Source organism: Lactuca virosa, chromosome 2, assembly GCF_052849685.1.
Source record: "Lactuca virosa cultivar CGN04683 chromosome 2, Lactuca_virosa_CGN04683_v6, whole genome shotgun sequence".
NCBI lineage: Eukaryota > Viridiplantae > Streptophyta > Magnoliopsida > Asterales > Asteraceae > Lactuca > Lactuca virosa.
The window spans coordinates 20227331-20239366 of NC_136427.1; positions in this window are offsets into that span (position 1 = coordinate 20227331).

Consider the following 12036-nt stretch of genomic DNA (forward strand, 5'->3'; position numbering starts at 1 on the left):
TTTCTAAAGACTATGTCACTCAAGTTACAATCTTGGAGTATAACTCAGGATTTGTTTTTGGCACGAAGTATGAATTATCTTTTGATTTAACCATTTCAACAATTCACGATTCCTCTCCTCAGGCAACAAACACACTAAGGTGTCCTTAGAGGATCAATTGTGATATGGTTCCATAATCACTAAGATAATCATAAAACAAAATACACAAGTACTCTCCCATCTCTTCAGATTGGAGAAAATTTTATCTTTCTGCCTTATTTGATTCTTCTTATTCATTCTGCCATACATTGAAACTTTTCCAATGTTTCAGAATTACACTTAAACTCGTAAGCATAACCATATTTACTAAACTTTAGTAAATCATAACGAATAATCTTATCTATCTTTGTGGTGGACCTGACCGGCACACAACCAAGTGTACCCAATCTTTTAGTCCTTCACTTGACTCACATGTACATGTGAACAAGGAATTAGTCTTAATTTCCCAAGGACGAAAACTTCTCATTCATCATACAATACAAGTTGCATGATTCCAAGTTTCTATCTAACTGAAACTTGGGCGATGAGAATCTTTCCTTATTTGGTAAATTATGATACTACCACAAATGAAAGAATCAAATCCATTTTCAAATATTGCTATTAATGGAAACATATAATCAACAATTTTTCACAAATGCCATTGTAAGGATACTTAAAATAAATAAAATCAAAACTTTTCTTTATTTTAAAACTTTGCGGAAAACTTATCCTTACAACCCATATGAAAACCTTGTTGTTATCTATTCCTAAGCAATATGTCTCAACTCTTAAGTAATAGCTCAAAATTCTGATCACCGAACCATGCGATCAAAATCCCTCTTCGCGATCAGAATCAGCATATACTTCCTTTAAGTTTCTTCACTTTTCTTTGATTCTTAAAACATCAACATGTGACCCAGTCACATCATGCAATAAGAATCTCAGAATAGAAACTTAATAGAGTTAGACAATGGACTTTACCTGAAGTAGAGTCAAACATTTGACTTTACTATCCTTATGGACTTTTAGGTAAATTTGGCAGCTTCGCAACCAATGCCCTTCCTTTGGCAACAGAAACATATGGACTCTTTGGAAACGGTACACGGGACTATCACAGACTTAGCCTTTCTCTTTACCATTTGGTCAACCGAGTTGACTATGGCCAATCCCTTTCAATTGGGAAGAGAAAGTTTTTCTGGACTTCCAATGTTACCATTGTCAATGTCCATGGAAGTTTGGGAAGTTGATCTTCCAATCAAATTTTGCTTTACCAATGCTCCAAATCATTGCTGATTCAGCATCATCAAGCAAATATGTAATATCATTAAGGGTCATGTCGTGATCTGTTATCAGGGAGTGACCAAGTCAACAGCCAGCTACCTTGAGACTTCGACACCCTACTCTCCCGGCTTGTCAATATGTGACTTAATCTCCAAGACCTAAGCACATATAGACTTTGTTTGCCAATAGGGATTGAGTGACTTAGAACTTATCATGTCTTGAAACTTGTGGGATAAGGAGATTTATTGGAGGAGGTGGAGGAAGTGAAGTATGATTTCCAGTCCCACTAATGCACAACAAAGGGATTGATCTTTCACCTTGGTTGCCATTTGGGATATCATCTTCATTAGGAAGCTTGTTCCTAAAGATTTGGGAAGACCATAGCTGTCTAAACTAGACATCTATAATGGGAGAAATTCAAGTTAGTTGATTTAAAGTCCTTAATATAACACCCAATATGAAATATTAAGGCTAGGACCCAACAACCTATTTATAACTGGAAGAGGGATGCCGTAATCCAAATTATAAAATAGTTGAAGGTAGGTAAATGACGATTTACCAATTTCCTACCATAAAAACGAAATATAATTAAGTTTTTAATTGGATTTGAAACTCCTAGATCTTTTGAGATACATTGAACTTTCAATGGCATGTTTGAATCTCGATTGTGCCCTCTCAAGTTTGTGACTGGGATGCCGAGGATCACAAACAAGGTGTGAATAACCATACAAATTGACTTGGTACCCTCAACAATATTACCTAATCGATGTGCCGGTTAACCACACACGCTCCACCGATCTATAATAAAGTCAAGTTACCCTTTGCCACTCTTACTAGTCCATGTTAGTGTGCCGGTTAACCACACACGCTCCACTAACGACTTGGTAAGGTACAAAGTGTAATTTTATGGGCTAGCACCAATTTCACATTTTCCTAAAGTAACTAAGATTGGGAATTTATAATGTATAGTTACTTTATAATTCATTATACTTTTAACGAGTATTTAAAGTCGTATCCTACCCGTTCGGCTAACGACCCTCCACCGATCAAGGAAGCGGTGGGTGAGAGTGGACACCCATTAAGTCACCATTTTATAGGCAACAACCTTATACCCCCCTTATAGACCGGCTTCGTGAATGAGGCCTACTAACGGTAAGAATGACATATTCTTATACATATCTATATAATTAAAATTATAATAATAGTATAAGGGTGTATTTTAAACATTTAAAATACTTGGTGGTTTAATCTATTAATTAAACTATACTTAATTTAATTAAACTTAAACCATGTCTTTATGGAATTATTAACTCTTTTAATTAAACACTTTAATTAATTTAATGAAGTCCATAAAGCTTGAATTTTACCTTTAAAAAATTCTAAGAGTTCAATTTGGAATTAAAGTGTAAGACTTTTCAAATTCCAAAACTTGAGGGCAAGAATTGAAACTATTCCAAGTCTCTTCAATTTGTAACTTATGAGTTTTAATGGTTCATAAAATGAAGACTCTTCATTTTATGAAACCTCTTTAGTTCTTTAATCATAATTAAAAGAAGTGACTTTTGGTTATCCATAACTTGAGGACAAGTTATGGACACCATCACTAGCATTAAGATCATGAATTAAACAAGCATGTAAGTTACACAAAATTCCTATGATCTTCTAAAAACTCATAAGAACAAATATTCATATCAAACAATTTCAAGAAAATCATATAAACATATACAATACTTGAAAATTGATAAAAGTCATGTAAAATGGGTTAACATAATCATTATCATTTTGAAAAACAGATTTTACAAGTCCAAAACAGATTGGGATAATGATCTTAATCCATTTCCAGCAACAAAACTCGAAAAAACTGCCCAGCACGCTCCTACTCGCCGAGTGCATTATTCTACTCATCGAGTAGGATGAATTTGTTCATGGACTCGGCGAGTCTTCCCCATGGACTCGGCGAGTCCAGTCGTCAGAATGCAGAATTTTCGATTTTTTAAGCAGTTTTGCATCAAGTATACAGAAAACAATCCTAGGCTCTGATACCACTGATGGGTTTTGAGCATTCTAACACTTCCTAAGTGTACATGCAACCCTAATAATCTTGAATCTATGTTTTCTCTATATACATGCAAATTTCTTTTTCAAGGTTATTTCCTAACTAGCATGGCATGGGGATTACATAAAACATAAAACTAGTAGAAATACATACCTTGTTGTTGCTTGGATTCCTTCAAGACTTTGTGAGCCTAGCACCCCAAATGTTGTGCCTCAAATGCTTCACACAACACCACAAGACTTGGAATAACTTGAGAGAATACCTCTAGCACTCAAAATCGGTTATGCCCTCTCTAGTAACACTAGGTCCACTAGCTCACCATTTTGCTAGCCATAGGGTTCCTTTTATAGTGTTGTCACAATTAGGGTTTACTCATGAAGACCCTTAATTGCCATGACTCTTGATTTCCCATGACCCATGGGTTTGTAACTCCCATAGACTATCCATGGAGCTCCATATGGTTATAACCAAACCCATAAACCATGGATCATTAATCCACCATAAAAGAATTGATGATTGTCATAATCAACCCTATATATTTAATTAGTCTCACTTTGATCACTAGATTAATACTAGATTAATACTTGATCAATACTAATTAAATAATACTATTATTAATATATTAGAACTTATAATATATTAATAATCATAAGTGCCTTATTCTCTCATTTAGTCTATCCAAGTATTGCAATGCCATGCAACCCAAATGGACCATGTCGGGTCGGGTCAAGTACATACCAAATAAAGTTATGGACTTAGACACTATATCCAACAATATCGACACCTGTGATTCAAATAAACTGAGTGGGTCAGGTTGGGAAACCTGGTGAGTACATAGGGTTTTCAACCCACAATGTTATAATTATTATGTTTAAACTTCAAATAATCAACCCAATTACCCATCCCCATTATCTTCCATACTCTTAAGGGTCTAACCTAAGATTCATCTATCCTGCATTCGCTCATTTCGAAGTTCCTTACTTCCAGGGTTTATAAGACAGTCACTAATTCCATAGCTGCCAATGCACTAAATCCATAGCTGCTAAAGTTCATTCATCAGGTACTAAATCCATAGCTACCAGTGTAGGTACTAAGTCCATAGCTACCAACGTTTATCTTGTTGGATATAGTGTCTAAGTCCATAACTATATTTGGTATGTACTTGACCCGACCCGGCATGGTCCATTTGGGTTGCACTTCACCCAAACAATTTATGGATAATCGTTTGAGAATAGTATAAGTTATGATTTATTAATATATTATAAGTCCTAATATATTAATATAAAATCATATTATTTAATTAGTATTGATCTATAATTAATTTAGAATTAATTTAGAGATCAAAAGTATGACTAATTAAATATGGGCTCTTGTATTTATATAGTGTGGGCTAATGCTTATTTGGAATGGGCTAGGCTTGCATGGAAAGTCCATGGATACTCCATGGAGCTTTAACCCATGGATCTCATGGAAATGAAAAGACATGGGTATTAGGGTTTACATGGATGTAACCCTAATCCACCACACTATATAAAGGAGGCTTTGGTTCTTGAAATTGCACTAGTTGATGTGTATAAACTAAGAGGGCCGATTTCAAGAAGTTTGTGACTATTCTCTCAAGTTTCCAAGTTTGTGGTGATTTGTGACTTCCATTTGAGGCATCCACATTATTGGTGCTAGACTCTCAAACTCCAAGCAATCAACTACTACTACAAGGTAAGTAATTCTACTAGTTTTATTTGATTCAAGTTCCCCATGCCATGGTAGATAGGATAAGAACCTTGGAAAAATAATTATTTGCATGTATCATAGTCAAACATAGATCCAAGGTTTATAGGGTTGCATGTACACCTTAGGAGTGTTAGAATGCTCAAAACCCATCAGTGGTATCAGAGCCTGGTTTGTTTTATTTGATACTTGATGCAAAAAAAAAAAAAAAAACTTGAAAATCGAAGTTTTGTTCAAAATCTCGTATCAAAATTTCAAGTTTTGTATATGTACTTACGATTCTTGAAATTTTTGATATGAACATTCATAAACATATGAGTTTAGAAGATCATAGAAATTATGTGCTAATAATTGATTAGATTAATTCTTGATCTTTATGTGTTTTAATGGAGTCCATAACTAGTTCTTAAGTTATGGATAACCAAAAGTCACATTTATAAATAACCATTAAAAGAACACATAGGTTACAAAAAATGAAGAGTCTTCATTTTTAATAACCATTAACTCATAAGTTATGAGAAATGAAAAGTTTTGAAAGTTTACAAAACTTGCCCTCAAGTTTTGGAACATGTAAAGTCATATTAAAAACTTTAGTTCCAACCCCTAGAATTTTAAAAGTTAAAATTCAACCCTTATACTTTATAATATTATAAGTTTAATAATATTTATATATGTATAAGATCAAGTCGTCTTACCGCTAGTACGCCTCATTCACGAAGCCGGTCTATAAGGGGGTATAAGGTTGTTGCCTATAAAATGGCAACTTAATGGGTGTCCACTCTCACCCACCGCTTCCTTGATCGGTGGAGGGTCGTTAGCCGAACGGGTAGGACAAGGACTTATAAATTCTCATTAAAAGTATAATGATAATACTAAAGTAACTAAACATTATTGAATTCCCAATCTTAGTTATTTTAGGAAAATGTGAATAAGGTGCTAATCCATGAAATTACACTTTACACTTTGTTTAAGTCGTTAGTGGAGCGTGTGTGGTTAACCGGCACACTAACTTGAACTTAACAAGGTAGGTAAAGGGTGACTTAATGTTTATCATAGTATCGATGGAGCGTGTGTGGTTAACCGACACATCGATTGAGGGGTAATACATTAAGGGTACCAAGTAATTTGCATGGTTACTTCACACCTTGTTTTGTGATCCTCGGCATCCCAGTCACAAAACTTGAAGGGCACACTCGAGATTGTAACATGCCATTGAAGAAAGTTCAATGAATCTCAAAGAATCTAGGAGTTTCTAAACCAATTAAAACCTAATTAAATATTTCGTTTTTCATGGTGGAAATTGGTGAATCGTCATTCACCTACCTTCAAATATCTTATAGCTTAGATTACGACATCCCTCTTCTAAGTTATAAAATATTGTGTTGGGTCCTAGCCTTAATATTACATTTGGGTGTTTTGTTAAGGACTATCTCTATATCTAATCTAATCTATTCCCTCTTCTTTTCAGATGTCTTCCAATAACAATGCTTCTGGCTCAAACCCTACTAGCTCCTTCTCTCTCATGAATCTTTGTGGGAGAGTCATCTTTGATGGGTCCAACTTTACAGATTGGATCAGAAACATCAGGATGGTCACTCGGTATGAGAACAAAGAATATGTTCTCGACAAGGAGCTGAAGGTACCCGAGCCAACTGCTACTCCTGAAGAGCTTGCTGAATATGAGGTACATGAAAGAGATGCTACAAAAGTGGCATGCATCATGATGGCCACCATGACAGCCGGGCTCCAAAAGTCCTATGAGGACTATTATCCTTTTGAGATGCACCAGGACTTGATGGACCGCTACCATCAAAGTGCTCGTCAAGAGCGATATGAAATAATCTCCTCCATGATAACAACCCGAATGAAGGATGGTGAACCCATCACGGGCCACATGCAGAAAATGCAAAGGTATGTGGACCGTTTACTGAAGCTGAATGTGAACTTCCCTGAGGAGTTAGCAATAGACATCATTTTGCACTCCTTGCCATCGTGTTATGATCAATTCCGCATGACATATCACATGAACAAGGAAGAAGTCGCCCTCAGCAAACTTCAACGACTCTTGAAGACCGCCGAAAGTGGTCTAAAGGGTAAGTCGGTTGTTACTACTCCTACTCCTACTCCAACTACGGCCAATGTCTTGGCAATCGGGCATGGCAAAGGGAAGAAGAGAAAGAACCCTTCTAAGGGTACCAAGGGTAAGACCCTTGAAGGCTCCTCTTCAAGCAAAACCAAGAAAGGTTTTGTCACTCCTTCTGCTAACCCTAATGAGGCTGAATGCTTCTATTGCCATGAAAAGTCGTACTGGAAGCGAAACTGCCCAAAGTACCAGCAAGATTTGAAGGATGGGAAAGTAAAACCCAACCATGCAGGTATATACACTATATTGTCTAATAACTCACCTCATTCTAAGTCTTGGGTCCTTGATACAGGTTGTGGTATTCACATATGTTGTGATTTGCAGGGACTAAAAAGAAGTGAGAATGTGGAGCAGGGAAAGATAAACTTGATCATGGGAAATAGGAAAGCTTCACCTGTCACCAAGATAGGAGTTTATTCCTTAGTGCTAAATAGTGGGTTTACATTAGATTTGAAAATGTTATTATTCGCCAGAAATGGCAAGAAATGTTATTTCCTTTCATGCATTGTATAAACAAGGTTCTACCTTTTATTTTGATAATAATAATGGTAGTATTGATGCTTTCTTTAATAATGTTCTTTATTTTAAAGCATTACCTTGTGATGGCGTGTATGAAACTGTATCTGTTGTAGATAATCTAGGAAATAATGTATTGTGTATTAACTCTTCCAGTAGCTTAGATAAAGCATCCTTATGGCATTGTCGTCTTGGACATGTAAGCAAGAAACGCATAGGCCAACTCCAAAAGGATGGAGTCTTGGAGTCATTTGACCTAAAGTCAGATGATAGTTGTGAATCTTGTTTGCTTGGTAAAATGACAAAGTCACCTTTTACTGGCACTTGTGCTAGGGGTGAAGGTTTGTTGGACCTCATACACACGGATGTGTGTGGACCCTTCAGAACCACCACAAGAGATGCTAATCGGTTCTATGTGACTTTTACTGATGATTTTAGTAGATATGGATATGTCTACCTAATCAAGCATAAGTCAGAAACCTTTGAGAAATTCAAAGAGTTGAAGCAAGAAGTGGAGAAACAGTTGGGCAGGAACATTAAGATGCTTCGATCCGATCGTGGTGGTGAGTATCTTAGTACTGAGTTCCTTGACTATCTTAAGGAATGTGGGATTGTCTCACAATTGACACCTCCTAGGACACCACAGTTGAATGGTGTAGCTGAGAGGCGCAATCGGACCTTGTTGGACATGGTTCGTTCCATGATGAGTCGAGCTTCACTACCAATCTCATTTTGGGGGTATGCCTTAGAGACTGCCACCCATATCCTTAATCTAGTTCCTACAAAGAAGGTTGCCAAAACACCTCACAAGGTGTGGAATGGAAAAGTTCCCAATCTAGACCACATCAAGATTTGGGGTTGCGAGGCTTTCGTGAGACGTGAGACTCACGATAAGCTCGAACCCCGAAGCGAAAGGTGTATTTTCATCGGCTACCCACAGAAATCCTTTGGTTACATCTTCTACAGACCCAGTGATAATGTGGTCTTTGTAGCAAGAAGAGGATTCTTTCGAGAGAGAGAATTCATGAGCCAAGGAGACAGTGGGAGGCAAATTGACCTTGAGGAAATTCAAGAGTCAAGTGGTGAAGGAACCTCAAACCCTAGCCCTCAACCTGAGGAGGAAACTCTTGTTGAGCCGACTGAAGAATCTATACCTCTGAGGCGTTCCACCAGAGTTAGGAATGCACCTGAGCATTATTATGGTTTTCATATTACTGTAGAAGGTGAGACACTTATCAGTGATAACACACTGGTAAATCTGGATGAGCCTAACAGCTACACGGAAGCCATGGCAGGCCCTGCGGCTGCTAAATGGAAAGAGGCTATGGATAGCGAGATACAGTCCATGTATGACAATCAAGTTTGGAACTTGGTTGACAAGGTACCTGATCGTAAGATAGTTGGGTGCAAATGGATCTTCAAGAAGAAGACCGACATGGATGGTAATGTACACACTTATAAGGCACGACTGGTTGCAAAGGGTTATTCTCAAACTCCGGGAGTTGATTATGATGAGACCTTTTCACCAGTGGCCAAGATTAAGTCTATTAGGGTTCTGTTAGCCATTGCTGCATTTCATGATTATGAAATATGGCAAATGGATGTCAAAACCGCTTTCCTTAATGGAAAGTTGGCTGAAGATGTTTACATGGTTCAGCCAGAGGGTTTTGTCAGTACAGAGTACCCCAGTAGAGTGTGTAAGCTCGAGAAATTCATTTATGGATTAAAACAGGCACCTCGCAGATGGAATCTTTGCTTTGATGAGAAAGTCAAAGAATTTGGCTTTTCAAGGAGTGAAGATGAATCTTGTGTCTATATCAAGGCTAGTGGGAGTATAGTCAGCTTTTTGGTACTGTATGTGGATGACATACTACTCATAGGAAATGACATCCCAACCCTGCAGGAAGTAAAGTCCTGGCTTGGGAAGTGTTTAGCTATGAAGGACCTTGGAGAAGCTGCCTATATCCTAGGGATAAGGATTTTGAGAAACAGGAGTAAAAGACTAAATGGACTTAGTCAAAGCATCAATGTGGACAAAGTGTTGAAAAGGTTCAACATGCATAACTCCAAGAAAGGAGAGTTACCCATCCAGAGTAACGCCAAATTGAGTAAGACATAAAGCCCTAGTACCGAGTCTGAGATAGCAGAAATGAGTCGAATACCTTATGCTTCAGCTGTAGGATCGATCATGTATGCTATGATGTGTACTCGACCTGATGTAGCCTTTGTATTTGAGCATGGTTAGTAGGTATCAGGGGAACCCTGGCAAGGCACACTGGACTGCGGTAAAGAATATCCTCAAGTACCTACGGAGGACTAAGGACTGGGTCCTTACCCTCGGTGGCAGTGAGGACTTGAGAGTTGTAGGGTACAGTGATGCTAGCTTTCAGACTGACAGGGATAATTTCCGCTCTCAGTCGGGCTGGGTCTTTACTCTAAACGGAGGGGCAATTACTAGGAAAAGTTCCAAGCAGGAGATAGTGGCTGATTCCACTTGTGAATCAGAGTATATAGCAGCAAGCGAGGCAGCAAAGGAGGCTATATGGCTAAAGAACTTCATCGGAGACCTTGGAGTTGTACTAGCTATAAAGGAGCCAATGGAGATTTTTTATGACAACAATAGTGCGGTTGCCTTAGCCAAGGAACCAAGAGATCATGGGAGATCCAGAAACATTGACAGAAAATATCACTTCATCAGACATCGAATAGAAGAAGGAATCCTCGTGGCAAAGAGGGTATCATCGGATGAGAACCCAGCAGATCCCCTCATGAAGGGACTGACTCGGGCTAAGCATCTCCAGCATGCTCGGAGCATAGGGCTGAAGGATGATATTAGTTTAGTAGTTAGATAATCTTGAAATTTGTAAAATGTAATTGTCATTTGATGATAAATAAAAGCTGTTATTTATGAGTAAAGTGTTGCTATCTCTTGTCAATCGTTTACTATTATTTCTTTTTGCATGTTTTGACTTCCAGAATAATTATGTTATGGTTTATATCATATTATTCAAACTCTCCACAGTCGGTCATATGTTGGAAGTAGATATGAATCAAGACTGTCATGGGTTGGCTTGTAGAGGTCTAAGATGTTAGACAAAGCGGGGCTACAACACTCATGAGTGCTCATAAGTTCTGAGTATTGGATTCAACCCACGCTCACTTATATCACTTCATGGAATTTATCTCGAGTGATCGTGAGACGGTAATATCATATAAGTCTTCAAACCTAGAGATATGATTTGTTGCCTATGAGTTGGTTATGCACTGATTGCACGAAAACGCATTGGTAACTCGATGTTATAAACCGTGCTTTTGTGTGTAATTCAACAAGTAGTAGAGCAAACATATGAGTCGAAGTTTATATGTTCCTTCTAGGATTAGAAGCGATATCTGGGCCCCTCGATGATTTTGTTTTGACCTATGTACCGGGCCCGGTCAGAACTAAATTGATGTGTTCAGTTAAGTTCTATGTCAAACAAATCAGAAATCGCGAAACAAATGTTGGACAATAAGCAAGACCATGTTCCATGTATTTGTCCGGCTGATATCTAGAACAGAGGATTATATGATCACTTATCTAAAATGGCGCTTCATAGTTCAACAGAGTTTAAAGAGCTACGATTGCTGATCGGTTCCTGAAGTCATACTTGCAACTATAGTTATTAGACTTATCCAAGTGGGAGACTGTTGGATATAGTGTCTAAGTCCATAACTATATTTGGTATGTACTTGACCCGACCCGGCATGGTCCATTTGGGTTGCACTTCACCCAACCAATTTATGGATAATCGTTTGAGAATAGTATAAGTTATGATTTATTAATATATTATAAGTCCTAATATATTAATATAAAATCATATTATTTAATTAGTATTGATCTATAATTAATTTAGAATTAATTTAGAGATCAAAAGTATGACTAATTAAATATGGGCTCTTGTATTTATATAGTGTGGGCTAATGCTTATTTGGAATGGGCTAGGCTTGCATGGAAAGTCCATGGATACTCCATGGAGCTTTAACCCATGGATCTCATGGAAATGAAAAGACATGGGTATTAGGGTTTACATGGATGTAACCCTAATCCACCACACTATATAAAGGAGGCTTTGGTTCTTGAAATTGCACTAGTTGATGTGTATAAACTAAGAGGGCCGATTTCAAGAAGTTTGTGACTATTCTCTCAAGTTTCCAAGTTTGTGGTGATTTGTGACTTCCATTTGAGGCATCCACATTATTGGTGCTAGGCTCTGAAACTCCAAGCAATCAACTACTACTACAAGGTAAGTAATTC